General features: G+C 38.9%; 1 pseudogene; it reads left to right on the plus strand.

Annotated features, from left to right (window-relative positions):
* Positions 1 to 6,433, plus strand: part of LOC108317793 — a 35,427-nt pseudogene that overhangs the window by 6,410 nt on the left and 22,584 nt on the right.

Here is a 6,433-nt window from a genome sequence, read left to right on the forward strand (position 1 = left end):
TGCCTCAGCCTACTGAGTAGCTGGGACTACAGGCATGCACCACCAAACCCAGCTAATTTTTGCATGTTTAGTAGAGACAAGGTTTCTCCATGATGGCCAGGATGGCCTCAATCACTTGCCTCCTGCCTTGGCCTCCCAAAATGCTGGGATTGCAGACATGAGCCACTGCACCTGGCCTACAACTGACTCCTTTCTTTAAAAAAATAACAGCTCCTGAGAGAAAAAAAACCCTTTCCAATGACAATATTATCTCAGTGTTATTAATGATCATATAATTATATTTTTCCTCTATGCCACATATCACTTATCATGACTGTGCATTTTCTGTTCCCATTATTAAACTATATGTTTCCTGAAAAGAGCATTATACTTATTTTTGTTCAATCTACATCTAGTACATAGCACAATGTTTGGAACATATAGTTTAATTAACATTTCTTGAAGGAGTGTATATTTTCTGGACTTTATAATTGAGGTCTATTATTTATTAAGAAAATATTTGTTCTATTGTTATAACTGCCTGATTCAATGCAGTATGTTAGGCAGAAAAAGGACAAGGATGATGAACAGATATACGTTATATCCACAAAAAACTTATACACAAATTTTATTAGATCACTATAGAAAGTGGCACCATATTTTGTTAGGCATATGGAAATCTCTGATTTATTTTTTTTCTGTTAAAATTTGGTAATAAGTTATATCCTTGAATAATAATTTTGTACACAATGTATAATTAATAGGACTATAATGAACATTTTTTTCCATACGCCAAATCTTCTCTCATTTTCTTTTTCCTTACTCAAAGAAAAAATGTGAATTTACACACTTGTTCATTCCAAAGCTTTTTTTTAAAAAAAGAATTACTTTTGAAGAAATTCTGTTTATTGACCGCTTGTCCCTTTTAGATGCCATAAGTATCTTTGTCCAGAAGGTTACTCATCTGTTAACTCTATTGATATTTCCTGTTATTCAGAAATATTTGATATTGATGCAAACTCATTAATTTTCATTCTATGGTTTCTGCTTTTTGTTAAACGGGACTTTAAGTTCTGGGGTACATGTGCAGGTGTTGCAGGATTGTTGCATAGATACACACATGCCATGGTGGTTTGCTGCCTCCATCCCCCGGTCACCTATATCAGGCATTTCTCCTAGTGTTATTCCTCCCCAAACTCCCCACCCCCCTCTGTCCCTCCCCGAGCCCCCCACCCCCCAACAGACTCCAATATGTGACTTTCCCCTCCCTATGCCCATGTGTTCTCTTTGTTCAACACCCTCCTATGAGCGAAACATGTGGTGTTTGGTTTTCTGTTCTTAAGTCAGTTTGCTGAGAATGATGGTTTCTAGATTCATCCATGTCCCTACAAAGGACATGAAATCATCCATTTTTATGTCTGCATAGTATTCCATGGTGTATATGTGCCACATTTCCTTTATAGTCAGTCATTAATGGGCATTTGGGTTGGTTCCTGGTCTTTGCTATTGTAAACAGTGCTACAATGAACATACGTGTGCATGTGTCTTTATAATAGAATGATTGATAATCCTTGGAGTATATACGCAGTAATGGGGTTGCTGGGTTAAATGGTATTTCTATTTCTAGGTCCTTGAGGAATCACCACACTGTCTTCCACAATAGCTGAACTAACTTAGACTCCCACCAACAGTGTTAAAGTGTTCCTATTTCTCCACATCCTTTCCAGCACCTGTTGTCTCCAGATTTTTAATGATTGCCATTCTAACTGCCATTCTAACCACATGGTATCTCAATGTGGTTTTGATTTGCATTTCTCTAATCACCAGTGATGATGAGCATTTTTTCATAAGTTTGTTGGCCTCATAAATGTCTTCTTTTGAAAAGTGCCTGTTCATATCCTTCATCCACTTTTGAATGGTTTTTTTTTTTTTTTCTTGTAAATCTGTTTTAGTTCTTTGTAGATTCTGGATATTATCCCTTTGTCAGATGGGTATTTGCAAAAAATTTTTCCCATTCTGTTGGTTGCCAGTTCACTTTAATGATTGTTTGTTTTGCAGTGCAGAAGCTCTTAAGTTTGATTAGATTCCATTTGTCTATTTTGGCTTTTGTTACCATTGCTTTTGGTGTTTTAGTCATGAAGTCCTTGTCTATGCCTATGTCCTGAATGGTATCGCCTAGGTTTTCTTCTAAAGTTTTTATGGTGTTTGGTCTTATGTTTAAATCTTTAATCTGTCTGGAGCTAATTTTAGTGTAAGGTGTAAGGAAGGGGTCCAGTTTCAGCTTTCTGCACATGGCTAGCCAGTTTTCCCAATACTGTTTATTAAACAGGGAATCCTTTTCCCATTACTGGTTTTTTTCAGGGTTGCCAAAGATCAGATGCTTGTAGATGTGTGGCATTACTTCCAAGGCCTCTGTTCTGTTCCATTGGTCTATATCTCTGTTTTGGTACCAGTACCATGCTATTTTGATTACTGTAGCCTTGTAGTATAATTTGAAGTCAGGTAACGTGATGCCTCCAGCTTTGTTCTTTTTGCTTGAGGTTTTCTTTGCTGTGGGGCTCTTTTGGTTCCATATGAAGTTTAACGTGCTTTTTCCAGTTCTGTGAAATTGGTCAATGGTAGCTTGATTGGGATAGGATTGAATCTATAAATTACTTTGGGCAGTATGGCCATTTTCATATTGATTCTTCCTAATCATGAGCATGGAATGTTTTTCCCTTTGTTTGTGTCCTTTCTTATTTGCTTGAGCAGTGGTTTGTAGTTGTACTTGAAAAGGTCCTTCAACGTCCTTTGTTAGTTGGATTCCTAGGTATTATATTCTCTTTGTAGCAATTATGAATGGGAATTCGCTCTCTGTCTGTTTTTGGTGTATAGGAATGCTTGTGATTTCTGCATATTGATTGTGCACCCTGAGACTTTGCTGAAGTTGCTTATCAGCTTAAGGTGATTTTGGGCTGAGACAATGCGGCCTTCTAATTATACAATCATAAAGTCTGTATTAGTTCATCCTCACACTGCTGTGAAGAAATATCTGAGTCTGGGTAATTTATGAAGGAAAGAGTTTTAATTGATTCACGGTTCTGTGTGGCTGCGTAGGACATGGGAAACTTAGAATCATGGCAGAAAGCAAAGGAGAAGCAGGCACCTTCTTCACAGAGAGGCAGGATGAAGTGAGTTCAAGGGAAACCACCTCTATGACTCAGTTACCTCCACCGGGTCCTGCCCTTGACATGTGGGGACTATGGTAATTATGAGAAATATCATTCAAGATGAGATCATGGGTGAGGACATAGCCAAACCTATCCTACTGTCCCTGACCCTGACCAAATCCCATCTCCTTGCACTTCAAAACACACTCATGCCTTTCCAGCAGGCCCCCAAATTCTTAACTCATTCTAGCATTAACCCAAAAGTTGAAGTCCAAAGTCTCATCTGGAACAGGCAAGTCCCTTCTGCCTATGAACCTGTAAAATCAAATCAAGTTAGGTACTTCCTAGATACAATGGGGATACAAGCACTAGGTAAATACACCCATTCTACATAAGAGACATTGGACAAAACAAAAAGGTTGCAGGCCCCATGCAAGTCCAATACTGAATAGGAAAATCATTAAAACTTTAAGTTCCAAAATGATCTCTTTTGACTCTGTGTCTCACATCCAGGTCACACTGATGCAAGAAGTGAGCTCCCGCAGCCTTGGGCAGTTCTGTTCCTGTGGCTTTGCAGTGTGCATGTCCCCTTTCTGCTGCTTTCATCAGCTGGCATTGAGCGTCTGCACCTTTTCCAGGCACACAGTGAAAGCTGTCAGTGGATCTACCATTCTGGGGTCTGGAGGATGGTGGCCCTCTTCTCACAGCTCCACTGGGAAGTGCCCCAGTGGGGATTCTGTGCGGGGGTTCTAACCCCACATTTTCCTTCTGCACTACCCTAGCAGAGGTTCCCCATGAGAACTCTGCTTTTGCAGCAAATGTCTGCCTAGAAATACAGGTGTTTCCATATGTCCTCTGATATCTTCTTGGAAGCTCCTAACTCTCAATTCTTGACTTCTATGCACCCACAGTCTCAACACCACATGGAAGCTGACAAGGCTTGGGGCTTGTATCCTCTGAAGTAATGGTCTAAGCTATATTTGGTCCCTTTTAGCCATAGCTGCAGCTGAAGTAGCTAAGACACAGGGCACCAAGTCCCAAGACTGCACAAAGCAGCAACGCCCCCAGCCCATGTAACAGTTTTTTTCTTCTAGGCCTCTGGGCTTGTGAGGAAAGGAGCTGCTGCAAATACCTTTGACATGCCCTAGAGACATTTTCTCCATTGTCTTGCTGACTAACATTTGGTTCCTTGTTACTTACAAAAATTTTTGCGGCCAGCTGGAATTTCTCCTCAGAAAATGGGCTTTTCTTTCTATCACATCCTCAGGCTGCAAATTGTCTAAACTTTTATTCTCTGCTTGTCTTTTAACCCAAGTTCCAATTCCAAACCATCTTTGTGAATATATAAAACTGAATGCTTTTAAGAGCAGCCAAGTCATGTATTTAATGCTTTGCTGCTTAGAAATTTCTTCCACCAGATACCTTAAATCATCTCTCTCAAGTTCAAAGTTGCACAGATCTTTAGAGCAGGGGTAAAATGCTACCAGTCTCCGTGCTAAAGCATAGCAAGAGTCACCTTTATTTCAGTTTCAAGTTCCTCATCTCCATCTGAGACCACCCCAGTCTGGACTTTATTGTCCATATGACTATCAGCATTTTGGTCGAAGCCATTCAACAAGTATCTAAGAAGTTCCAAACTTTCCCACATCTTCCTGTCTTCTCCTGAGCCCTCCAAACTATTTCAACATCTGCCTGTTACCTGCTTCCAATGTCACTGCCACATTTTCCGGTATCATTATAGCAACACCTCACTCTACAGTACCAATGTACTGTATTAGTCCATTCTCACACTGCTATGAAGAAATACTCAAGACTGGGTAATTTATAAAGAAAAAAGGTTTAATTGACTCACAGTTCCACAGGGGTGGGGAAGACTCAGGGAACTAACATTCATGATGCAAGGCAAAGGTGAAGCAGGCACCTTCTTCCCAGGGTGGCAAGAATTGACTGCAAGTGGGAGAAATGCCAGACACTTATAAAACCATCAGACCTTTTGAGACTCACTCATTATCACAATAACAGGTTGAGCAACACACTCTCTGTGATCAAATTACCTCCACCTGTTTCCACCCTTGACCTATGAAGATCATAGAAATTACGGAGTTTACAAATCAAGATTTTGGGAGGGGACACAGCCAAACGATATCAAAGTCTTATTAAAGAAATTCTTTCTTTTATTCTTTATTATTATTATTATTATTATTATTATTATTATTTAGTATCTCAATAGATTTTTGGGAACAGGAAGTGTTTGGTTGCATAGATAAGTTCTTTAGTGGTGATTTCTGAGATTTTGCTGCACATATTACCTAAGTGGTGTACACTGTACCCAATGTGTAGTCTTTTATCCCGCACCCTCTTCCCACCCTTTCCCTTGAGTTTCCAATGTCTATTGTATCATTCTTATGCCTTTGCATCCTTATAGCTTATCTCCACTTGTGAGAACATACAATGTTTGGTTTTCCATTCCTGTGTTACTTCACTTAGAATAATGATCTCCAACTTTATCCAGATTGCTGCAAATGCCATTATTTTATACCATTTTTATGGCTAAGTAGTGTTCCATGGTGTGTGTGTGTGTGTTTGTGTGTGTGTACACACACAGACACACAAAAGTTTCATTATCCACTCATTGGTTGATGGACATTTAGGCTGGTTCCATATTTTTGCAATTGTGCATTGTGCCACTATAAACATGTATGTGCTAGTATCTTTTTCATATGACTTGTTTTCCTCTGGACAGATATCCAGTAGGAAGGTTGCTGGATCAAATGATAGTTCTACTTTTAGTTCCTTAAGGAGTCTCCATACTATTTTCTATAGCGGTTGTACCAGTTTACATTGCCACAAGCAATATATAAGTTTTAAGGATTTCTGCATTTATGTTTATCAGGGATATTGGTCTGTAGTTTTATGTTGTTGGTGTGATGCTCCTTCCTGGTTTTGTTATTAGGGTGATACTAGCTTCATAAAATGATTTAGAAAGGATTCTCTTCTTATTTTTTGGAATAGTTTCAGTAGAATTGGTACCAATTTCCATTTGCATGTCTGATACAATTTCACTGTGAATTCATCTGGTCCTGGATTTTTTTGTTGGCATTTTGTTTATTACTGTTTTAATCTTGCTGCTTGTGTTACTGGTCTGTTCAGAGTTTCTATTTCTTCTTTGCTTAATCTGAGAGAGTAGTATATTTCCAGGAATTTATTCACCTTCTCTGGGTTTTCTAGTTTGTGCATTTAAAGGTGTTTATAGTAGCCTTGAATGATGTTTTATATTACTCTGTTATCAATTGTAATATCTCCCA

Source organism: Cebus imitator, unplaced genomic scaffold (genome assembly GCF_001604975.1).
Source record: "Cebus imitator isolate Cc_AM_T3 unplaced genomic scaffold, Cebus_imitator-1.0 Scaffold208, whole genome shotgun sequence".
Lineage (NCBI taxonomy): Eukaryota > Metazoa > Chordata > Mammalia > Primates > Cebidae > Cebus > Cebus imitator.